Source organism: Lactuca serriola, chromosome 4 (genome assembly GCF_051521515.1).
Source record: "Lactuca serriola cultivar US96UC23 chromosome 4, Lser_US96UC23_V15, whole genome shotgun sequence".
NCBI classification, from domain to species: domain Eukaryota; kingdom Viridiplantae; phylum Streptophyta; class Magnoliopsida; order Asterales; family Asteraceae; genus Lactuca; species Lactuca serriola.
The window spans coordinates 284526157-284552768 of record NC_136411.1 but is presented as its reverse complement, the minus strand read 5'-3'; the positions used below and the strand labels follow the sequence as shown (position 1 = coordinate 284552768).

Genomic DNA, 26612 nt, shown 5'->3' with positions numbered 1-26612 from the left:
ACTAATCGATAGGTACACTGCCTTTCGTGTGTTTATTTTGTGTCTAAGTTAGTAGGATTAAAACTAGTTCGTTCCACACACATCACTACTTCAGATCTAAGTCATTGGAGGGGCCTCATGGCATAAAGGTGCCAACCTTATGGCCATGAGACCCCCATGCACCTCCTAGATCACTTTTGATAGCTTTTTGGGCCAAAGACCCCTTGTATGTGCACCAAGTTGGAAACTTTACGTGCAAAATGGACATTAGGGGACCAGATCTATAGTCTTGATGTGTTAAGACCCCTGATAATCGACTGTATGAAGTTGGACAAGGAGGGACTCGGCGAGTCACTTGGGTGACTCGGCGAGTCGGACGCTTTTTCCCCAAAATTGTCTTATGGAAACAATTTCAGTTGAGTGGATGGAACACTCAGCCTGCTAAGGGTTTGTTTTGGACCTAGAAATCATAGGACTCGACGAGTGTATGAACAGACTCGGTGAGTCCAAGGCAATCTCCTAACTCTTGAAGATAGACTCGACGAATTGTTCATACAACTTGGCGAGTCGCAGACTGGACATGTTCTTAGGATGAAGGTGAACTCGATGAGTTGTTCATACAACTCGACGAGTCGGATGAAGGTCCATCTAATGTCGTTGTAGAAGGAGAACTCGTCGAGTCGTTGCTAAACTCGACGAGTAGAGTCGGGTGGGGGACAGATGAAAGAATAGGGACTCGGCGAGTTGGCGGCCCAACTCGGCGAGTCAGGTCAGCTGGAAGTTGACTCTGACCAGGATATTGACTTTGGCCAGGGGTAAAATAGTCATTTTACCCTAAGAGTAGTAGTCAGCTTCTGACTAAGTGTCTTTATGGGAATTATAGTCGGAGAATCGCCAAAGCAGCAGATAGAGACTTCCCACCCGGATTGACAGCATTCATTCATAAGAGGTGAGTTACCTTCCAGTAGAGGTGGGTCTACGGCTATAATGCCGGCCCACCAGTAGGAGTTGTATGTTAGATGATTGTCTTTGTGATATTCATCTAGGTTTGCTAGTACCTGATATGTTATATGCTGGCATGATATGTTATATGTGATAGCGGTAGTAGGGGGAGAATAGTCCCCAAGTTCGGTTGTTAGGACCGAAAGGTAGGTCGGACACCCTAGATATGTTTGACAGTATGTTATGATATGTTTATATGTTGGCATGATATATTATATGTGATAGTGGTAGTAGGAGGGGAATAGTCCCCAAGTTCGGTTGTTAGGACCGAAGGGTAGGTCTGACACCCCAGATATGTCTGACAGTATGTTTATGTTATGATATATGTGATAGTAACAGTAGGGGGTGGAATAGTCCCCGAGGTTCTGTTGTTAGGACCGAAGGGTAGGCCAGCACCCCAGAACGGCTTGACATGGATAGGTCAGTACCCCATAATGGCTTGACACGGGTAGGTCAACGCCCTAGAATGGCTTGACATGGGTAGGTCGGCACCCCAGAATGGCTGTATCGGGTAGGCCCGGCACCCCAGAATTGCCCGGAAGTATGTATGCTATAAGATTATGTGGTACGATGGGGGGAACTCACTAAGCTTCGTGCTTATAGTTTTCAGTTTTGTTTCAGGTACCTCTTCGGCGATGGGGAAGGACCCGGCGCGGTAGCTGCACATCATACGCACACATTGGATTTCCGCATTACGAGATTTCTTGGGATTGTACTTGACAATGTTACTATTTTTATGATATGATTTTCAGACATGAGATTATGGTTTACAAAATGATATGACTTAATGATGTTTTCTGATAAATGTTTTCAAAATCGTTATATTAAAATTGAAATTTTTGGACTTGAAATTTGGGACGTTACAAGTTGGTATCAGAGCCATGGTTTGAGGGATTCAGACACACCCTCGGGAGTGTCTGGACTCAAACCGAGGGATTTAAAAGATTTTTACAATGAAAATGGTTTTCTAAAATCTAAGTTAAAGAGTTTTGAGAAAGAACAAGGTGTGTAATGTATGCGACCGGCCGAGCTCAAGTAAATTTTCCCCAAAGTACCCATACAAGTTTATGTTATGATTATCAGCTAGTAGATCAGCATGCTAGATTAGGACTAAGGATCTAGGAGGATATGATGCCGGCGTGTGTTTTAAAATCCGGAGGTAGTTGTGATACTTACTTTCCTTCGGAAGAATTCTCCTATAATAACAGCTATCACGCGAGTATCGACCGTCCCCCTTTCGAGATGTTGTATGGGAGGAAGTGCAGGACCCTGATATGATGGGGTGAGGTGGGTCCAAGGGAATAGGGAGTACCAAAGTGGTACTCAAGACTACAGAGAGGATCCAACAGGTTCAGAGCAGGCTCCAGACCGCTCAGCGTCGGTAGAAGAGTTACGCTGATAGGCGTCAGTCGGACCTAGAATTCCAGGTCGAGGATATGGTACTCCTGAAGTTGTTGCCTTGGAAGGGCGTCATCCGATTTAGGAAGCGGGGCAAGCTGGGCCCCAGGTATATTGGACCCTTCAGAGTTGTATCCCAGGTGGGCAAAGTGGCATATAGGCTGGATCTGCCAGCTGAGCTCAGTCAGATTCTGAGCACTTTTTATGTCTCCCAGTTGCGGAAGTGCTTGGTGGACGATTTGGTAGTGGTGCCTTTGGAGGATATCCAAGTTAACGACCGCCTGAACTATATCGAGCGACCATTGGCAATCCTTGACAGGAAGACGAAGGATATGAGAAACAAGAGGGTGGAGTTGGTGAAGGTGCAGTGGAAGCACCGCAAGTGCTTAGAATGGACCTAGGAGCCAGAGGAAGAGATGAGGGAGCATTACCAGGGGCTTTTTCAGGACGCAACAGTAGACTTCGAGGGCGAAGTCTAAAATAAGTGGGGGTGATTTGTAACACTCAGTTTCTGGTATGCATTTAAGTTAAGTAACTCTTGTATTTTCCTCTTGGACTCGACGAGTTGGAGGCCCAACTCGTCGAGTAGGATCGCGATCTGTGGGAAGTTTAAGTGGTCTACTCGGCGAGTCGGGTGACCGACTCGGCGAGTTGACGCTGTTTGGGTAAAACCCTAAATTTGAGGGTTTGCACATTATTTAAACAACTTATCTTTCCCTATCTCAGCCTCCATCGTCCCTTATACTCCCAGAAGACGTTAGCCTGAAACCCTAACCCTATTTGAGTGTTCTAAGGCCATGTTTGTGCATTTTGGTGGATTGTGAAGTGTGAGAAGAGGAAAGAAACTTGGGGGGTTCAAGTTGGAGCTAGGAGATCCAGAGATTTCATCCCATTTTCAGCTCATTTAAGGTTAAAAGCTTCTATCTTGACCTCTCATGTGTTTATTCATCTTTAGGGCTTGGACTTTGGCAATTTTAGGGTTTTCTAAGCCATTTTCGGGTTGTGGAGTGTAATGTAGAGTTATGGCTTCTAATCTTGGACCTTAGAAGGGTCTCATGGCATAAAGGTGCCAACTCTATGGACATGAGAGCCCCATGCACCTTGTAGGTCTCATTTTTGGTCCTTTTTAGCTTAAAGACCCATGCATGGACGTAAAGTTCATGACTTTACGTATTATATCGACCCTAAGAGGTCAGATCTACCCTTTAGACGAGATGAGCTCAACAAAGATTGAGTTTATGGACATGGACTTGGCAAACTCGGCGAGTCCAAGGCAATCTCCCAACCCATGAAGATAGACTCGACAAGTTGTTCATACAACTCGGCGAGTCATAGACTGAACATGTTCTTATGAAGGAGATAAAATCGAAGAGTTCAAGGGAAACTCGGCGAGTTGGTTGAAGATGGTCCCAATACTAAGGTTGAAGAAGGACCCGTCGAGTTGTTGCTAGACTCGACGAGTTGCGTCGGGAGTTGGATCATTTTGGGGGAAAGAAGACTCGACGAGTTGGTAGCCCAACTCGGTGAGTTAGTTCAGCTGAAGGTTGGTTTTCCCTAGGGTTGACCTTGACCATGAGTTGGGTTGACTCTTGTGGGGATCAGATTGATAACTTAGTAGGTTTTTCGTGTAGGGAATTGAGGAGTCGAGGAAATTTGCTTTGCACATCGAGGACAGTTCAGACGCTACACGACATTGAGGTGAGTTACCTTTAATTAGAAGTGGGTCTAAGGCCACAATGTGATACGAATATGGAGCTCTGATACCACTTATGATATGACTATGGCGCTTTGATACCACTTATGATACATGTATGGGCTGGTTTTCTTTTGAAGTGTTTTTTTATTGCAGCGAAATGATAACAAACAAAGAAGAAACAATGCAAATGGGGCTGTTTTTGATTATATTTGGAACAGTTTTGCAAGGGAATAAGATGAACGAGTAACAAAGGATAGTATGATGATCAAGTTAGACATATAACTTGAAATCGGTGAAAACAATCCAAGACCTATTGAATTGAATTCAAAAATCACGAATGAGATCACGTCCCAAACAATGATACAAATATGAATTATAAGCAATAATTCAAGAAAGGGATGAACAAAGTTCTGATTTTTCTTCATAAGATAATTGATTTTCAAGTACAACTATGAACTCTATTTATAGTGCTAATAACATAACTCTGGAAATATCAGAAGTCTAAAGTAATTAAATAACTATTAAAGTCTCCTTATTAAACTAATTAATGACCCATTATTGAAATATTAAAGATCCATTATGGCAACAATTAATAAGCCGATTATGAAGATTCTTCAACTCATTTAATCTAGTTATGATCATTTTCATGAAGCCCTTCTTGCCACTCAATCATGGAACTTTAGAAAACGTAAAGGTTGGGTAATCCTTATTGCAACAATTAATAAGCCGATTATGAAGATTCTTCAACTCATTTAATCTAGTTATGATCATTTTCATGAAGCCCTTCTTGCCACTCAATCATGGAACTTTAGAAAACGTAAAGGTTGGGTAATCCTTATTAAAGCACACATCATTCTCCCCTCTTAAAAAAGACTTGTCCTCGAGTATTCGTCTTTATTCTCAAGTCTTCATCTTTAATTCCTCTTACCCACGGTTTCCAAAGGGAAAACGATTTCCAAAGTTTAAAACGAACAAAAACGTACCAAACGGGGAAATAGTCTTGATCACATATATTTTTGGTAGACTCGTTAGTTTCCTTGATTTTGATTTCTTGAGTGGCCATTAAAAGTAGATCATGGTTGTAAAGAATATAAAAACATGAAAACTCTTCGTAGATATTATCATGACCAGTTTCCTCAATTAAGAATTTTGGAAAAGAAATATTATTTTCAACATAAACTTCTTCTTCAACGAACTCGCCTTCATCTTCAGTGTCATAGACAAGTTCCATGTCATAAAAGGAATCGGTGTCACGAAAACGACCATTGTTGTCTTTATCCACCACATCCCAAAAGAGTGAGGCAGTTTCAGAAAAACTTGAAAGATATGCTTCTAGTCCCACAAATTCAAGATTCTCATTCGTTGGAGACATGTTGAACCAGGAATTCGGCTTTAATACCACTTATGATACGTGTATGGGCTATTTAGTATTGAGATTGAATAGTGTTTGAGACAAAAACAATAAAAGGATAGATTTGATAAACAAACTAGACCTATAGCTTGTAAATCTGAAGACAAACTAAGACCTATTAGTTTGAATTCGATCAAATCAAGGATCATGTTCGAAAGATGATAATTTGTGAACTATGAAAATAATTCAAAGTGAACAAAAGGGTTGTTTTTTATTAAAATTTGTGTATTACTTTTTCCATGCATAAACTTGGCTTTATATGAAGCCGTTATTACAAAGTTGGTGGTTACAAACCAACCAACCAACTACTCATTAAAACTAGTAAATGAAAATTAAGGAAACTCTTGAAATAACACAAAAAACGTCTACCACACTTAAGAATGACAAAAAAAACGTCTAAGTCTTCAATTAGTCTTCAATTGCTAGTAACTGGTTATGAGGAGATGTAGAGAGTGTAACTCCCAAGGATTAAAGAGAGCCATTAATGATAAGGGTGTAACTCCCAAAGTTTAAAGAGAGTCATCAATGATAAGAGTGTAACTCCCAAAGTTTAAAGAGAGCCATCGATGATACCCTTCTAAATGCTTCCATAACCACCCAAGATTTGAATCAAACAATCAATGAAGTCTTCACCATGCACACCTCATAGGCCATTAAGGCCAAACAACTTTCTAGCCCAATATTAAGCTACCCATAACCTTTTAGGCCTTCATTATCCATACACGGATCACAATGTCGGCCCACTAGTAGGAGTTGTGTGATAGATGATTGTCTTTGTGATTATTATCTAGGTTTGCTACTACTTGTTACATTTTATGTGTTCGCATGATATGTTATGTGATAGTGGTAGTAGGGGGAATAATCCCTAGGATTGCCGGTCGATAGGGCCGAAGGGGTAGTTTAGTACCCAACTATGCTAGACAAACTATGATATGTGATATGATATTATGTGGTAGTAGTAGGGGGTGAAATAGTCCCCGAAATTCGGTTGTTAGGACCGACGGGTATGTCAGCACCCCAAAATGGCTCGACACGGGTATGTCAGCACCCCAGAATGGCTTGACATGGGTAGGACGGCACCCCAGAATGGTCAGACTGTGTAAGTCGGGCACCCCAGAATTGCCCGGCAGTATGTGATTGTATGGTATGTGGTATGATGGGGGAACTCACTAAGCTTTGTGTTTACAGTTTTAATTTTGGTTTCAGGTACCTCTTCATTCAAGGGGAAGGAGCCGACCGTGTAGCAGTGCATCACACACACACATGGTTTCCGCAATGAGTTTTCTGGGATTGTACTCTGATTTATATTACCGTTCGATGTTTGATTTTGAGACATGATTCACGATGGTTATGGTTTGATATGATTTCAAACTTGTTTTCAGTAAACAATTATATATATTTACTTAACTAACACAAAATTTTTAGACTTGAAAATTTGGGTGTTACACATTATGTGTTGGCATGTAACTTATAATACAATACTCGATGTAAACAATGACAGTTGTACTATGAATGTATGATGATGGTGTTGCTATGTTTCATTTATATTCACTGTGATGATATTCCAAGACAAAGTCACCCAACCTCCGAATATTTCTGCCGATGGTTCTTCAGTTTGGGGGTGTGACACGAGAAAAGCTTTGGAAGGGCTTGACGGAGGAACGGAATATGAAAAGTTAAGCATATGCATGGAAGAGGGAGCATGAGGTGTCGATTCATCGGAGGGGAAGGTAGTAAAGGACAATTTCATGGATCTAGGGAAACTGTAGAGGAAAAGGAAGGCGGGGTGCTTAAAAATTTGAGTGATTTTTTTCTCCCTTAGTTATTAAACGCACATTCTTCAAAATTTATAAAATGCAGAAATTCTAGGACATGCAAAAAATTCATGACCTAAATCCTTCAAATTTCCAAATAGATGACATTATTTTTAGGACATACATTTTTGTGTATCATAAATCACTGTGTGTCATGGTTTGCATGTCATTAAAGTCATATATTCTAGTAGTGTAATACCTTAAGGTTATGAAGTGAAGAACTCACCTCTGATAGAAAAATACTCTCCAAAGTAGCCTGAGACACCCTTTACACCAGGACCCATGTCAACCTTCAACCTTCCTAATAATAGCAAGATAGAGTAAAGTTATGACTATTTTGATACCCCAAAAATACAAATGGCTCATGGGTTAAATTCTAGATTTTTACATAAAATATATGGTTTGTTCGGAACCTCTTTTGTCCTCCTTAAACTCTGAATTTTGCAAAAATGTATTACATGTATGTATTTTATGTAACACCGAAAATTTCAAAGCAATTTTTCATTTAAAAATAATCGTTTAATTCTTAAAAACACTTTGCTTAAAATCTCATTCATAATCGAATTACAAAACATAACTCCAGTTTCACTTGCATAATGAACCAGGATCCTCAAAACATGACTCTTTCTCTGGTGTGTACAATCAAGCCGGTGCCGTCCCGTGATCCTGAGAGAAACCTGAAACACATAACACAAAACACTGTAAGCACGAAGCTTAGTGAGTTCCCCAAAATACCGCACATAACACATAGTAGCCACTCGAGGCTATAACTCTGTGGGTCCGTGGACCCTACTCTGTGAACCTTCCGGTTCTAACTCTGTGAACCCTCCGGTTCTAACTCTGGGAACCTTCCGGTTCTAACTCTGTAAACATGCACAGCATAAATCACATAGAAATAATGCAGTACAACACATAACATACATAGCATACAAATACTCTGTCACATAACTCTGGTTACCTACTCAAGGTAAAGTATAGTGAGAAGACTCACCTCGCGTATCTCGATAACTCGAAAATCCCGGTAGTCACTCGCGCTCGATCCTCCGGGCTATAATCCTCCTATAACACAATATACCTCTAATTAGCACTTTCTCAACTAGGGTTGACTTCCCCCATCAAGTCAACACTGGTCAGCTCTGGTCAACGGTCAACTTTGACTGGACTCGGCGAGTGCACTAGAGCGACTCGGCGAGTCTATACGTGTTCACCAACTCTCTAGGATCCTCTTTTGACTCGTCGAGTACTCCCCTGACTCGACGAGTTCCACCTGGCATGAATCGCGGGGCCACCATGACTCAACTCGCCGAGTCTCAAGAACAACTCGGCGAGTTCCAGCTCGACTCAGTCCACCTGTCAACCCTCTCTAACTCTCCCTGACTCACTGAGTCGACCCTTAACTCGGCAAGACCACTCGCTGAGTGGTTAAGGACAAACTTCATGCTACTCGCCGAGTCTGTTCTTCGGACTCGGCGAGTCCATGCCATGCACCAACTCAATCTCACTTCTGAGGTCAGATCCGCTCCAACAACTCATAGATCTGGCCCTCCCAAACACATTCATCACGTAAAGTTCATGTCTTGGCGCTCATAACACACCCCATGACTCATAAATGGTGTTTTGACCTCAAGCACAAGGACCCCAATCCAAAATCCCCCATGGATTCATAAAAAGCTTGGACAAAGGGACACTCTGGACCTCCAAGGGTCCAGATCCAGAACCTAACTCGTTTATGGAACCAATTGGGCACTAGATCTAGCCACAAAAGGGCTCAACAAACCCTAAATCAACATGAACATCAACATAACAGAGAATGGCTCGAAAATAGTACCTCAACGTGATGTTCTGGACCTCAAATCTTCAGGAAGTTGATCCTCTTGTTTCCTCTTGTCTAAAACTTCCTTTCCCTTGCTAAATAACACCTCCAATGGTTGATAATGGCTCCTTCTCTCACTCCACACGCTCAAATGCGCTACGGTTTCGCTCTGGAGCTGGTGAGCACAAATGACAGCCATAAGGCCCTTTAAATAGACCCCAAACCCGAGAAATTAGGGTTTCATTAAACAGCGCGGACTCGCCAAGTCCATTCCTTGGACTCGCCGAGTCCAGGCGCGAACCCGTGTCCAGATCCGCGATCATACTCGGCGAGTCTAGGCTCCAACTCGCCGAGTCCCCTCACAAATCATCAAAATAAATAAATGAATAATACCTGGGAATCCGGGCTGTTACATTTTAGGTCCATACCATTTCAGGGACTACTCCCACACCCTCATACGATTTTTCTACAATTTATGGCGAATTTTACAAAACTGCCTCACATAGCAGCTCATTCCGGACTAGTCTTCGTAAATGGTTGATTTCACCCTAGTTAGAGGCATTTATGATATTTGGTCAAAACTAATGAAATAGAGTAGACTCATATGAAACTTTGGGAAATAGTATCGACCCAAAATGAAGTCCCAAGATTTTTCTATGATTTTTATAGTATAAGGGCAAATTATGTAATATCATAAAATCACAGCGTTGAGTCTTTTGGCTTAATTTTGGTTTCTTAACCTAATGACTCATAAAGCTGTAAAAACAACATCCTAACAGTAGCACATTTCATTGAGTCAAAATTTTCATTTACACTTCAAACCCTAACCCCAAAGTATGTTGTTAAAAGAGAAATTCAAAGTAGAATGCGTTCATGATAAATCATGAGTTTTCTAGGGTTTATGCATCTATCCATGAACCAAGATCTCAACATAAGAGACAACAATCCTCACCCACTACCACCACAACAAGCTGGCAGGTGGTGGTCGATGTTGGCAGCTACCATGGTGATTAATGGTGATGATGAAGGTTAGGGTGGGATGTTCGAATCCAAAAGAAGTAAGGATGAGCATATGTAGGTACCCGCCTCGTTTAGCGAGAACCGGAACTGGAAGTTCCTAGAAAGTTATAACTAGAACCGGAACTGGTCTAGGCAGTTCTTAAACTTTTAGAACCAATCCCGGAACCGACGGTTCCGGTTCCAAGAACGGGTAACCCGATTACATCAACTTTATTAACTTTTATCAATAAAACCACAATTTAGTTCGGTCCAAATCAAATCAATCCGGATGAAATATGAACAAAATCGGACCAATATATTGCAAGCCGGTCTAAATAACACACATATTCATACGAAGTACACACACACTCACTCACACACACACACACACACACACACACACATATATATATATATATATATAGAGAGAGAGAGAGAGAGAGAAAAAAAAAAGTTCAATAGAGAACCATTATTAATTAAGAAACTAAGAAACTAATCCAAAGCGTCAAAATTTAAAGCGATCAACGACCAAAATAAGGATTGTAGACTTTTACAATGGACGTACTTGCACCAGATTATAACAAAATCCATTTTCTTTTTTTTAGTTTAATTTTTTAGGCCATTTTTTTATGAAAAAACACGAATATAAAATTGTTCATGATTTTTCATCATCTTTCCATAGAGATCCATATTGATATATAACAACGATTTTTTTTGAAAAAACCTATTTCATTTTTTTTGTTTGTTGAAAAGTTGAAGTCCATTTTTTATAGAAAAAAATTAATAAATGTATCAAAATTCATACATTTTGGTACTCTTTAAACATAGATTCATCTTGATGTTAATTTTTTTTTTTGATATTTTAGTTCAGATTCACATTGTAAACCTGTTCAGATTCACAGTGTGAATTATAGTAAGTTAGATTCACAATGTGAATAAATCAATTTTTTGATTTTACAAAACTAATTTATGATTAATGAAAACGTTAAAATATTATAAAACTACATGAAATATATTTTGATTCAAAATTTCACTAAGTTAATTTGCGAATGATCAAAGAGTTGAATAGCAAGTCAAATTTACATTGTGAATGTTACAAATTGAAATATTTATAGTTTAGATTCATAGTGTGAATCTGAAACTCATCGAGCTTTTTCACATTGTGAATGTTAAAAATTGAAATATTTATAGTTTAGATTTACAATGTGAATCTACACTGATTGAGTTATTTTTTTATTACTTTTTTAATCGGTGTTGATGTTTATTAATAGAGTACAAAAAATTAATGTTTTTTGGTATAATTAGTTTTTTTTTTGGATAAAAATAAACTTAAATATTGAAAAAAATAACAAAATGAAGTGAGTTTTTTTTTGAAAAAAAAAATCGTTTTTTATGTATCAACATAGATCTCTATGGAAAGAGGATGAAAGATCGTGAACAACGGTATATTCGGTTTTTTTTTCGATAAAAAATGTGGCATAAAAAAAACTTTAAACGGAAAAAAGAGGAGTATTTCGGTAAGGATGTAGATTTTTTGGTATGATTCGGTGTGTGTCCGTCAAATGTACAAGTGTACATCTATTTCCTTGGTCGTTGATCATTATGATTTCCGACGCTCACGATTGGTTCGTTGGTTCCTTGTCAGGGCCGGTCTATTGGTTTTTCATGCCCCGACGAAAGAAATTCGATAATGCCCCTATATATATATATATATATATATATATATATATATACACACACACACACACACACACACACACACCAAACTCATACACAACATAAATTTATAAACAAAAATAATAATAAAGTTTTTATTTAGAGACAATTTTTATTTAGAACTTTCAAAACAAAGTGACCGAAAAAAAAAACAGATTTGAAGTTGGATGATACCAAGTAATTTATAAACGTGGCTCAAAAAGTAAAAAAGAAAAAAATAGCCCTAAATCCTAATCCTATTAGCTTAAACAGATTAACTAATCCTATTAACAAACAACCAAATTAAAAACCAAAAAAAATAACCCAAATACTTTTGCTTTTCAATTCCATATCAATATTTAGACTATTATTCAAAGACTAATTTCTAAAAGTATTCCAATCTTATTAACAAAGAACCAACTAAAAACCAAGCAAAGTGGAAAAACATTAAAGAACCATTTTAAAAATAACATTTTTAACGACAATGACTTGTACAAATAGATGAACACAATGCTAAGAACCCTGCAAAATAACTTTATCTAGTTGAGATAACACCTGCTAGCATAAGAGCTCAACAAAATTAAAAGCAACACCTATATCCACTTGAAGTTGCAAATACATCTTTAGGGGCAAAATCGTCCAAATTGGATCAAAAGTACATTCGAGGTCGGCAGCTCTAGATAAAGTCCTCAACCAAACTCATATCAAGGGCAAAATTGTCCAGTTTAAGCTATAAAAATAAAATACAAAAATCATCACATTTGATCAACATATAAAATCAAAATCATAAAACTAGAAGAGTTGCCAAGATTCCTATTTCTAGATTTGAGATTACACAAACCGCCATAGACTAGCCACACACGACTACACTTGACAGTCTACCAACTATGCATTCATAATTCTTGAAAGAAAAGAATCAAAACATAAAGAATAAGATTTATGTTTCTGATTTCGGGTTATAATTTCAGATATGATAGTATGGGATTTAAGGAATTTGATTTATAACCAAAGAATAAAAACGTAGTATTTTTTTTACCGTTAGCTTGCAAGACTCGGGGCAATCAATTTCTGATTTTAGGCGTGATTATTTCGCATGATCGACTCCTTGTTTTCTGATTTTTGGGCATGATTCTGGAGCTGCGTTTTGCCGCTTCTGTCCTTCTATGTATCAGATGCCTCATGCCTATGGAGCAAAATTTGTGCCGAAAGTTTATATGCCCATAAGAGCAAGACAAATCGTTATGCCCCTCTTTGTAATGATGCCCTGGGCAGTGGCCCAGCTCGCCCTGCCCTTGGGCCGGCCATGTTCCTTGTTAATTATGGATCTCTATTGAATCTCACTATATATATATATATATATATATATATATATATATATATATATATATATATATATATATATATAGTTCGTTCTTCAAGACGAACATCTAGAAGAGAGGGTCTATTCCAATAGTTCTTATTGTTGGCTTTGGATTCTTTCCAAAAGTGCATTGTTTTGATTGATGAATTTTATTAAGATTTGAAAAGTCATTAGTGAGTTGATTAATATCATCATTGTTTGTAACACCTGGTTCTTGGTACGTATTTGTAAATAAAGTATTTTGCATTTTGGCCTGGGACTCGGCGATCGACTCCTTGTTTTCTGATTTTTGGGCATGATTCTGGAGCTGCGTTTTACCGCTTCTGTCCTTCTATGTATCAGATGCCTCATGCCTATGGAGCAAAATTTGTGCCGAAAGTTTATACGCCCATAAGAGCTAGACAAATCGTTATGCCCCTCTTCGTAATGATGCCCTGGGCAATGGCCCAGCTCGCCCTGCCCTTGGGCCGGCCATGTTCCTTGTTAATTATGAATCTCTATTGAATCTCACTATATATATATATATATATATATATATATATATATATAGTTCGTTCTTCAAGACGAACATCTAGAAGAGAGGGTCTATTCCAATAATTTCTTATTGTTGGCTTTGGATTCTTTCCAAAAGTGCATTGTTTTGATTGATGAATTTTATTAAGATTTGAAAAGTCATTAGTGAGTTGATTAATATCATCATTGTTTGTAACACTTGGTTCTTGGTACGTATTTGTAAATAAAGTATTTTGCATTTTGGCCTGGGACTCGGCGAGTTGGTGGCCCAACTCGTCGAGTAGAAGCGCATTGGACACAGGAGTTAAGTGGATGACTCGACGAGTCCGTGCTGTCTGGACAAAAACCCTAATATGAGGGTTTGCACCCTATATAAACACATTAACTCAGCCTCCCTTGTCCCTAACACTCTCCCAGAAGTTGCATAACGAAACCCTAGCCGTTTGTGTGTGTGTGTGTGTTAAGGCCATTTTGGTGCTTTTATTGACTTGTGAAGCTTGGAAGAAAGAAGAAGAGCTTGGGTATTCGACTTGGGGCTTGTAGATCCAGAAATCTCATTCCATCTTCAGCTTAATCAAGGTAAAATGCCCCTGCTTTGGTCTTTCATTTGGTTGTTCATCTTTAGAATGTGGATCCTGGGTGCATTTAGGGCTTTTCAAGCCATTTTCGGATTTAAGGAGTGTTATGTGGACTTTAGCTTCAGATCTGGGCCTTAAGAAGGGTCTCATGGCATAAAGGTACCAACTTTAGGGCCATGAGAGCCCCATGCACACCATAAGTCACATTGTATGGATTTTTGAGCTAAAAACCCCATGCATGTGCATCAAGTTTGGAACTTTACGTATAAAATGGACATTAGAAGGCCAGATCTATGGTTTTGATGTGTTGGACCTCATTTAAATCGACTGTATGGAGTTGGTCAAAACTGGACTCGACGAGTTGTTCTTGACACTCGACGAGTCGGTGACCATTGTGCACCAAACCCTTCCTGTGAATGGGTAAATGTTAGGAGGGAAGTCCCTTGTGGGTTTAGACGCAGAAAGGGGGACCTGGAAGTCATGGGACTCGGCGAGTGGTATAAGCAACTCGGCGAGTCCATAGTAATCTCCCAATCCTTGAAGAGGGACTCAACGATTTGTTCATACAACTCGGTGAGTCATAGACTGGACAAGTTCTTAAGTTGGAAATGAACTCGACGAGTTCAAGGAGGAAGTCGGCGAGTTGGATGAAGATGGTCCCAATGTTACGATTGAAGGGGAAACCCGTCAAGTTATGCTAGGCTCGACGAGTAGAGATGGGTTTTGTGTGGGATTAGAGGCGCATGGACTCGACGAGTTGGTAGGCCAACTCCGCGAGTCATGTCAACTGAATGTTGACTTGACCAATGCTGACTTTGACTGAGCTTGGACCGACCCTGTTTAGGGTTGTATGTGATATGTGTTGACTTGAAGGTTGTCGTGTAGGGATCGAGGAGTCGTAAGGAGTCGACTTATGCGCCGGGGATATTTTAGACACTGCACGACATTGAGGTGAGATACCTTCCAGTAGGGGTGCGTCTAAGGCCACAATGTCGGCCCACCGAAAAGGGGTGTTTATAAGATAATGTTCTTTGTGATAATTATCTTGGACTGGTTATGTGATTTATCTGGATTATATGTTATGTGCTTAAAAGGGATTAGTTTCCCTAACAGTGGTCCATAGGACCCAAGGGTAGGTCAGTACCCGGATATGACTGACTGTATGCTTATATCTGTTGATTGCATGTTAGTAGTAGGGGGTGAAATAGTCCCTAGTTACCGGTTGAAAGATACGGATGATGGTTACCGATTGAAAGATACCGATGACGGTTACCGGTTGAACGATACCGATGACGGTTACCGGTTAAAAGATACCGACGAATGTTACCGGTTGAAAGATACCGACGATATTATGTGATATGTGGTATGATGGTGGAACTCACTAAGCTTTGTGCTTACAGTTTCGGTTTTGGTTTTAGGTACCTCTTCGTCGAAGGGAAAGAGCCGGCGGCGTAGCAGCGCATCACACACACTTATGTTTCCGCAAGAAGTTTTGGGACTGTACTCTGATTTTTCTACACTTTTGATGTTATGGTTTAAAATACAGTATTATGATTTTGTAATGAATGTTTATTGATAATGTTTTGGTAAAAATGTTTGCTGAACGTGTTAATTCAAAAACAAAATTTTTGGTCTTGAAATTTGGGTCGCTACAAGTTGGTATCAGAGTCCTAGTTTGAGGGATTCGGACACACCCTTGGGGATGTCTGGACTCAAACCGAGGGACTAAAAGGTCTTTCAAAAAAAAATGGTTTACTAAAGTTTAAACTGAGAAATTTTTAAGAAAGACGAAGTGTGTGATGCGTGCGACCGACTGGGCTCAAGTAAGTTTTCCCCAAGCTAGCCATACTTGTTATGTTATGTTATATGGTTTTGATTCAGAAAATTGCATGCTAGAATAGGTCTAAGGATCTAGGAGGATGCCTTGTGTGCCTGATATATGATTTTGAGAATTGCATGCTAGTTAGGGCCAAGGATCTAGGAAGGATGCCTTATGTGCCTGTTGTATGAGCTGTATGCTAGGACTGTTTAGTCAGTAGTAGGATGGCATGTATAGGTTATGCCTAGTTTGATTACTCAAAGCCCGAATGCTGCTTGCTTTGTGCTATGGGGGTTCTGACCAGCTTCAACTAACTAAGGAGTGGATATGTAACAGTATCCGCAAGCTAGTTAGGGGAGGTGGCAGGGACTCCCAGTGTAGCTGATGGCAGAGAGTAGGTCGGAGAGTGCCCTAGGGAAGCCTAGGATGAGGTCAGTGGAAAGGGTATCAGAAAAAGGGACTTGGTGAAGTCGAAGCAATTCTTGAGGAAAGTACGGATAGATGTGGAAGGTAGTATGGGCCCGTACTACTGAAAGTAGAGGATCCGTACTCAAATCAAGGAGTGCCGAGATGGAACCGAGAAACTTGGAAAGTGTGTGTGAGATCTCCAAGAAAATATATGTGACCCTGACATTCGTATGTTATTGTTTCAGAATGGTGGTCACGCGACATGGAGCAGGAGGTTCAGGATCCGGATCAGGATCGGGCTCGGGGGCAGGATCCGAGCATGTGGATGATGGGTTACGCGAGTTCATTGCGTCCGAGATCACGAGGGGTATCCTTGATGCGACGCCGGTTATCTTCGGGTCGATCAAGGAAGGGATCATTGAGCTGATGGAGGATCGCCTCAGTGCATTCCGGAGTGACATGGCGGCTAGCCAGTCAGGACCATGCACATTGTCCTTTAAGGACTTCAGGGGGAGTGGTGCGCCAGATTTCCACGGGGCGAAGGACCCCATTGCTGCCAGACGATGGATTGCGGACATTGAGTCTGCACAGCTGACCAGCTTCTGCCTCGAAGGGTCGAAGGTACGATTTGCAGCAGGGTGTTTGAGGGACCGGGCTAGGGACTGGTGGGAGTCGGTTGGTGACTCTTTGGGAGCCTCGGCTGTTGAGGCTATGACATGGTCGGATTTTGTGACCTGGTTCAGAGCAGAGTTTGCGCCAGCTGTAGAGCTTCAGCAGCTGGCCAGGGAGTTCTTGGATATGAGACAGATGACAGAGACTGTGGCGGAGATCACCGCCAAGTTCCGAGAGAGGGCTTTGTTGGTGCCCCAGTATGCAGGTGATGAGGACATGAAGAGAACCTGCTACCATGACATGCTACGAGCTGACATCCGGGAGCATGTCAGTTTTTCAACTTGCCCTACCCTGGACTCCATGATTGCCAGGGCTAGGGAGAGGGAGATTGATCTGGAGCACATCCGGAAGAGGAAGGCAGTGGAAGGGCAGACGACGGGGGCTTCGGGGAAGAAGCCCAAGGGATCCGATGGTAGGCCGAAAGGCCAGTTTGGGCGGGACCGCTGTGCAAAATGCGGTCGGTCACACGATGGAGCTTACCGCACTGGGTCGGGGTCAGGCTGCTATAAGTGCGGCAAGATTAGGCATTTTGGCAGGGATTGTACTGCCCCTACTCCTGCGATTCAGATATCTGACCTGATTTGCTTTCATTGCAATCAGAAGGGCCATAAAAAGGCCAATTGCCCTAGATTGACAGCAGCAACGGCAGCGGCGCCGGTTGTGACGCCGACTCCAGCAACGACACGGGTGGTAGATGGCCGGAAGGCCAAGGTGGAGGCTCCAGTGGTTCAGAGCTTAGCATTTCAGCTGACAGCCGAGGAGGCACGCGCTGCACCCGATGTGGTGACGGGTATGATTTCTTATCCTTATGCTTTTGTATTACGTCACTGTGATTTTGATATATCATATGCCTCGTTTAGGATCGTTCCATGTGAACGCAATCCCAGTTCAGGTGTTGTTTGATTCGGGTGCCACCCGATCTTTTGTCTCTCTTGCGCTTAGTAAGAAGTTTCCGGAGTCTTCTGGCATGTTGGATTGCCCACTAGAGGTCGAGATTGCGGACGATCGGTCGGTGCGAGCGTCGGAGGCCTATCGAGATTGTGTTTTGAGGCTGTTCGAGGAGCGTTACCTGGTAGACCTGGTTCCCATTCCGTTAAGGGGGAACAAGGTGATTATAGGCATGGATTGGTTGAGCCCCAATGGGGCAGTGATAGATTGAGCGCACCAGCTGGTTCGGATCAGAACCCCAAGTGGGAGAGAGTTGGTAGTTCAGGGCGAGAGGCCGCAACGAGGACCAGTAGTATGTTCAGCAACGAGAGCTAGGCATTACCTTCAGCATGGTTGCGCAGGATATGTCGCCTATGTTATGAACACCCGGGATGCGGGTAAGGCGACGGTGGGCGAGGTGCCCGTGGTGTGTGAGTTTACGGACATATTCCCCGAGGAGTTTCCTGGGATACATCCAGAGAGGCAGGTGGAATTTAGGATCGACCTAGTCCCCGGTGCGGCTCTGATAGCCAAGGCACCGTATCGGCTGGCTCATCTTGAGATGCAGGAGTTGTCTGTACAGCTGCAGGAGTTGTTAGACAAAGGATTCATTAGACCGAGTAGTTCTCCCTGGGGAGCCCCGATCTTGTTTGTGAAGAAAAAGGACGGGTCACATCGGATGTGTATAGATTATCGGGAGCTGAATAAGGTAACGGTGAAGAACCGTTACCCACTTCCGAGGATTGATGACCACTTTGACCAGCTACAGGGAGCATCTTGGTTCTCCAAGATTAATCTGCGTACCGAATACCATCAGATGAGGGTCAGAGAGGAGGATGTGCAGACGACTGCGTTTCGGACACGCTATGACCATTATGAGTTCGTGGTGATGCCTTTCGGGCTCACCAATGCTCCTGCCGCGTTCATGGACCTCATGAATCGCGTGTGTAGACCGATGTTAGACCGGTCTGTGATAGTGTTTATTGATGACATCTTGGTTTACTCCAAGACGCAGGAGGAGCACGAGGAGCATCTGCGGGAGGTTCTGGTGATTTTGAGGAAGAACTTGTATGCTAAGTTCTCCAAGTGTGAGTTCTGGTTGCGCGAGGTGCAGTTCCTAGGGCATCTCGTCAACCAGGACGGGATTTCAGTGGACCCGGCCAAGGTAAAGGCTGTGATGAGGTGGGAGGTTCCGAAGTCTCCATCCGAGATTCGGATTTTCCTAGGATTAGCCGGCTACTATCGAAGATTCATCCAGGATTTCTCCAAGATAGCCGTACCCCTGACCAGGCTAACGAGGAAAGTCGTGGTCTTTCGTTGGGGGCCTGAGTAGTAGGTCGCATTCAAGACTCTGAGACAGAGATTGTGCGAGGCGCCAATCTTAGCCCTGCCAGAGGGCATGGAGGATTTTGTGGTATATTGCGATGTGTCCATCTCAGGTTTGAGCGCAGTTCTGATGCAGAGAGGGCATGTCATCGCCTGCGCGTCAAGGCAGCTGAAGTCTCACGAGGCGAATTACCCGACGCATGATTTGGAGCTGGGGGCTGTCGTGTTCACCCTCAAGATTTGGCGTCATTACCTCTATGGGGTTCGTTGTACGATTTACACAGACCACAAGAGCCTGAGGTATCTCATGGACCAGCCGGATCTGAATGTGAGGCAGCGTCGGTGGCTTGATGTAGTAAAGGATTACGATTGCGAGATCCTTTACCATCTGGGAAAGGCCAATGTGGTGGCCGACGCGCTTAGTCACAAGGCAACGCTGATCAGGGATATTTGTATGAGGATGACAGTGGTGACTCCGCTGTTAGAGCGGATCCGGGAGGCCCAACAGGAGGCCATGAAGGAAGAACATTGGAAGAGCGAGTGGATTGTGGGTCAGGTTTCCTCCTATGACAATGACAGTCGGGGGTTGTTGACTCTGCACCGTAGGGTGTGGGTCCCGTATCATGGGGGTGTGCGCCAGGTATTGATGGAGGAGGTGCACAAATCTCGATTCTCCACTCACCTCAGGGCGACGAAGATTTATAGGGATCTTCGTCTGAAATATTGGTGGCCTTGCATGAAGCGGGACGTGGCATGGTACGTAGAGCGGTGCTTGACCTGTAGGAAGGTCAAGGCCAAGCATCAGAGACCTCACGGCAAGATGCAGTCATTGGATATCCCGCTGTGGAAATGAGAAGACATCACGATGGATTTTATCACAAAGCTTCCCAGGACCGCGTGGGGAGCGGATTCAATCTGTGTCATTGTCGATCGACTGACCAAGAGCGCCCATTTTATCCCAATTCAGGAGAGTATTTCGGCCGAAAAGTTGGCCGACATTTATATCCGGGAGGTGGTGGCGCGGCACGGGGTTCCATTATCGGCGATTTCAGATAGAGACGTTCGGTTTACTTCCAGATTCCGGAAGAAGTTCCATGACGAGCTGGGAACTCGTCTGCATTTTAGCATCGCTTTTCACCCGCAAACAGATGGACAGAGTAAGCGGAGCATTCGGACCTTGGAGGATATGTTGCGGGCGTGTGTCTTAGACTTCGGAGGTAGTTGGGATATTTACCTTCCTTTGGCTGAGTTCTCCTACAACAATAACTATCACACGAGTATTGACCGTCCTCCCTTCGAGATGTTGTACGGGAGGAAGTGCAGGACCCGATATGTTGGGGTGAGGTTAGTCAGAGGGTTATGGGGAGTACCGAGGTGGTACTCAAGACTACGGAGAGGATCCAGCAGGTCCGGGGCAGGCTTCAGACTGCTCAGAGTCGGCAGAGAAGTTATGTCGACAAGCGCCGATCTGACTTGGAATTCCAGGTCGGGGATATGGTCCTCCTGAAGGTGTCACCCTAGAAGGGTGTCATTCGATTCAGGAAGTAGGGCAAGTTGGGTCCTAGGTATATTGGACCTTTCAGGGTTGTAGCCCGAGTGGGCAAGGTGACATATAGGCTGGATCTGCCAGTCGAACTCAGTCAGATTCATAGCACCTTTCACGTTTCCCAATTGCGGAAATGTTTGGTGGACGATTCGGCAGTAGTGTCTTTAGAGGACATTCAGGTTGATGACAGCCTGAACTACATTGAGCGGCCAGTGGCGATCCTTGACAGGAAGTCAAAGGATCCAAGGAACAAGAGAGTGGAGCTGGTAAAGGTGCAGTGGCAGCACAGAAGGGGCTCGGAGTGGACCTGGGAGCCGGTGGACGAGATGATGGAGCATTACCTTGAGCTGTTTCAGGATCGGTCCGCAGACTTCGAGGACGAAGTCTAAAATAATTGGGGGAGATTTGTAACACCTGGTTCCTGTTACGTATTTGTAAATAAAGTATTTTGCATTTTGGCCTGGGAATCGGCGAGTTGGTGGCCTAACTCATCGAGTAGAAGCGCATTGGACACAAGAGTTAAGTGGATGACTCGACGAGTCAGGGACCGGACTCGACGAGTCTGTGCTGTCTGGACAAAAACCCTAATATGAGGGTTTGCACCTTATATAAACACATTAACTCAGCCTCACTTGTCCCTAACACTCTCCCAGAAGCTGCATAACGAAACCCTAGCCGTTTGTGTGTGTGTTAAGGCCATTTTGGTGCTTTTGTTGACTTGTGAAGCTTGGAAGGAAGAAGAGCTTGGGTATTCGACTTGGGGCTTGTAGATCAAGAAATCTCATTCCATATTCAGCTTAATCAAGGTAAAATGCCCTTGCTTTGGTCTTTCATTTGGTTGTTCATCTTTAGAATGTGGATCTTGGGTGCATTTAGGGCTTTTCAAGGCATTTTCAGATTTAAGGAGTGTTATGTGGACTTTAGGTTTAGATCTGGGCCTTAAGAAGGGTCTCACGACATAAAGGTGCCAACTTTAGGGCCATGAGAGCCCCATGCACATTGTAAGTCACATTGTATGGATTTTTGAGCTAAAAACCTCATGCATGTGCATCAAGTTTGGAACTTTACGTATAAAATGGACATTAGAAGGCCAAATCTATGGTTTTGATGTGTTGGACATCATTTAAATCGACTGTATGGAGTTGGTCAAAACTGGACTCGGCGAGTTGTTCTTGGCACTCGACGAGTCGATGACCATTGTGCACCAAACCCTTCCTGTGAATGGGTAGATGTTAGGAGGGAAGTCCCTTGTGGGTTTAGACGCAGAAAGGGGGACCTGGAAGTCATGGGACTCTATGAGTGGTATGAGCAACTCGGCGAGTCCATAGTAATCTCCCAATCCTTGAAGAGGGACTCGACGAGTTGTTCATACAACTCGGCGAGTCATAGACTGGACAAGTTCTTAAGTTGGAAATGAACTCGATGAGTTCAAGGAGGAACTCGGCGAGTCAGATGAAGATGGTCCCGATGTTACGATTGAAGGGGAAACCCGTCGAGTTATGCTAGGCTCGACAAGTGGAGATGGGGTTTGTGTGGGATTAAAGGGACATGGACTCGACGAGTTGGTAGGCCAACTCCGCGAGTCAGGTCAACTGAATGTTGACTTGACCAATGTTGACTTTGACTAAGTTTGGACCGACCATGTTTAGGGTTGTATGTGATATGTGTTGACTTGAAGGTTGTCGTGTAAGGATCGAGGAGTCATAAGGAGTCGACTTGTGCACCGGAGATATTCTAGACACTGCACGACATTGAGGTGAGTTACCTTCCAGTAGGGGTGTGTCTAAGGCCACAATGTCGGCCACCTAAAAGGGGTGTTTATAAGATAATGGTCTTTGTGATAATTATCTTGGACTGGTTATATGATTTATCTGGATTATAAGTTATGTGTTTAGAAGGGATTAGTTTCCCTAACAGTGGTCCATAGGACCCAAGGGTAGTTCAGTACCCGGATATGCCTGACTGTATGCTTATATTTGTTGATTGCATGTTAGTAGTAGGGGTGAAATAGTCCCCAGTTACCGGTTGAAAGATACCGATGCTGATTACCGGTTGAAAGATACCGATGATGGTTACCGGTTGAAAGATACCGATGAAGGTTACCAGTTGAAAGATACCGACGAATGTTACTGGTTGAAAGATACCGACGATAGTGTGTGATATGTGGTATGATGGGGGAACTCACTAAGCTTTGTGCTTACAGTTTCGGTTTAGGTTTCAGGTACCTCTTCGTCGAAGGGGAAAGAGCCAACGGAGTAGCAGCGCATCACACACACTCATGTTTCCGCAAGAAGTTTTGGGACTGTACTCTGATTTTTCTACACTTTTGATGTTATGGTTTAAAATATAGTATTATGATTTTGTAATGAATGATTGTTGACAATGCTTTGGTAAAAATGTTTGCTAAACGTGTTAATTCAAAAACGAAATTTTTGGTCTTGAAATTTGGATCGTTACATTGTTATTAATAAATTGTTAAGTAAGAGTTTCAAAATTTGTTTCACTATTAATATCACTATTTTCATATTCATCATTTGTAAGAGTATTAATATTGTTGGTGTTTGAGATATGAAGTTTTGAAAGTCTTTTTTTTTAATTCGTTAATTAAATATGTATTTCCTAGATTAAAATTGCTATCGATTTGGCAACGAATAAAACTTATATTACTGGTGCTTGCTATATCTTGCTTATTAACACTTTTATATTTGAAATTTTTTTCTTCAATTTTAACTAAATGCTCAGTAATACTAGATAAGGTTTTGTTTAAATAATTATTTTGGTAAATAATTTTTTGAAGACCATTTTCAGTAGTTAATTGATTTGGGGCATGAACTAAAGGAGTTGTAATAAACATATCGTTAATAATAATTTCTCTTTTTGGTGGGAAATTAGCAACAATTTCTTTATTAAAAATAATATATCTATATTTTTTCTCTAAAATAGAAGTGATGGAATCATTTTTAAATGGGTAATTTATTTTATGTTTAGGGGCATAAATTAATTCAAACCATTGAAAAAAAAAGGAGAATGAATTTTATTTGATAAATCATAAATGGAGAAATCTTTAGTATGAAAAATTTTCTTCATGCCAAGCTCGTCTTTGTTATTGCAATCTTTATAATACTCAATATCTCTTAAGTAATCAAAATCAACTTGATATTCCAAATTTTAGAAATTCATTTTAATAGGTTGTTTTTGTTAGGATTGAAGAAATATGTTTTATTGACTCTAAATTATAACTTCGTGATTTCTCGTATTTTTTATTCCTATTGTTAGTCTAGAAATTATTTCTATTTGTCTATTATACTTACTAGTATATGGAGGTATTTTGTATAAATTATCATTTTCTTGAGTTCTAGTTTATTCTAAATGTTGAATGGTTTTGCATATATTAGTAATTATTTTCCAATGTCTTTTTAACATATTAGTCCAAAGCTTATTATCTTTTGAACAATTAATTTGTACTTTAGAACTCATACATGTTGTTTAAAATTTTGAAGTTTATCAATAAAATCTGATTTAGTAAGACTAGGAAGACTATTTTCACTATTTTGATCATCTTGATATAAATGTTTGGGAATAAAATTAGTATAGTCAACAGTTTTTAGTTTTAAAGATCTTGACTTTGAAAATGAAGATTTTGAAGAGTCTGTTTCTGGGGTAAAAGAAGTTGATAATCTAGATGATGAAATATTTAAGGAAGAAAAAAATTTATATTTACTGAACCATCATTATATTCAATAATATTTGAGATTTGTTTTGAAGAATCTAAAGGTTTTGGATCGATAATATTTTGTAAGTTTCAATTACATGATTCAGTTATATCATACCATTTTAATCTTTTTGGTGTGTGTACTTTGGTATGGTTAGTATTTGCTTCAAAAATAATTATTTCATTTTTAGGACTTGACAAACGAGTTTTCGGTTTAAGTGTAGTTGTTATAATTTTTTAACAAACGCGATAAATTATTACTAAAGGTTTTGTATCAGCTTTAATAAGTGTCTAAAATAATTTTATCAAATATTCCTACAAAAAAATTTAGATAACAATTGAAATAAATGAGTCCGTTAGCAATATTTGTTTCAGTCATAACTAAAATAGAATTTTGAAAATATTTATGTCTCTTGTCTCTTAAAAGGAGGAGAACATGAGCATCTATTCCAAGTCTAAAGAGAGGTTTGATAGCAATTTGGACTAAACCTACATGTAAAAATTTATATTTTGTTCTATGCTCTAGAATAGATCGTGATGATAACAAATGTAAATTTTGTTGGTTTTGACCAATAGACAAAGTTTGTTCTGTTATTTTAATAGAGTAACCTTGAAAATAATCAAAAGTTCCTATTCTATATATTGTATTAACATTGGTTTTAGGTATTGTCTAATTATTCAAACTTTGTTCTATGTTATTAACGGTTTCTTCAGTAGAATTTATTTGATTATCATCATTATCTTATTCATTGTTGATATTTTTACAATGAATATATTTTTGGATAGTATGCCTCAAAATTTACTCATATTTAATTAATTTTGCTCTAAAATTCTATAAAAAACTTACTTGTTTTAATAACGATGAACCGAAGGGAACTGTCTCGATGATGATTGCGGTCCGACACCGCGACTTACGTCCTTATCCGTGCGTTTTACGCTAATCCAACCAATCACTGGTCTTGTCTCTAAATTATACTTATTAAAACTTATAAATTTCTTAAAGAATATTAAACCAAAATTAAATAAATTTGAAATAAATATATCATATATAACCACCCCGAAAACTTTTTTTGGCTCTGATACTCTCTCTCTCTCTCTCTGTATATATATATATATATATATATATATATATATATATATATATATATATATATATATATATATATATATATATAACCAGTTCTTATTGGCTCCATTTTCGAAAAGTTGAGAATTGAAAACTGGAATCAAAATAAAAACAAAAAGAGAAATCAAAAGTTACCCCTCTCTCTCTCTCTCTATATATATATATATATATATATATATATATATATATATATATATATATATATATATATATATATATATATATATATATATATATATATATATATATATATATATATATATACCGTACTCATCCCCAAAAAGAAGAACAACAAGAGGAATCAAAAGTTACCTATGGATCAAAAACCACCAGCGAAGAGCTTTCCTGATCAACCTTCTCCCCCACTGCCTTGATTCTTCGTCGATCGCAATTTGTTCCTAGCTCTCTCCCTCTTTTTGCCGACGTCGTACCAGTTAGCAGACGAACACGCCTAATTTTCTTCTTTTCCTTGGACTCCTAAGTTAAGTCCGCTTTGTATAAAAATGAGGCTGACCAAAAAGAAAAAGATAGGCCGATTAGCCCTCTTTCTCACGTCAATATGAGCTTATTTCAAAAACATTTCGATTGGTCCTCTCTTGCTTTACCGTAATGGCATATTCATCCTCCAAACGATTCTCTTTATCATATTCTAAATTTTCCCACTTCGCATATATAGCCCCTACAGTTTAAAACACTCGCATTTTAGGTTTCTTAAATGTTTTCAACTTATTTTAACTATTATTATTTTACAATTATTATTATTATTATTATTATCCCTATTTAGGTTTAAAATTTAACTATATGAATGGACGAGAAAC

The 26612-nt window shown here is 40.6% G+C and overlaps 1 long non-coding RNA gene across 1 annotated transcript; it reads right to left on the bottom strand.

Annotated features, from left to right (window-relative positions):
• Positions 1 to 12232: 12232 nt before the first annotated feature.
• On the bottom strand, positions 12233 to 26402 carry LOC145100627 (uncharacterized). The gene is made up of 3 exons (XR_013705169.1): positions 26107 to 26402; positions 25516 to 25633; positions 12233 to 12537 (listed from the first exon to the last, which is right to left on the bottom strand). It is a non-coding gene; the product is annotated as an uncharacterized LOC145100627 (long non-coding RNA).
• Positions 26403 to 26612: the final 210 nt, after the last annotated feature.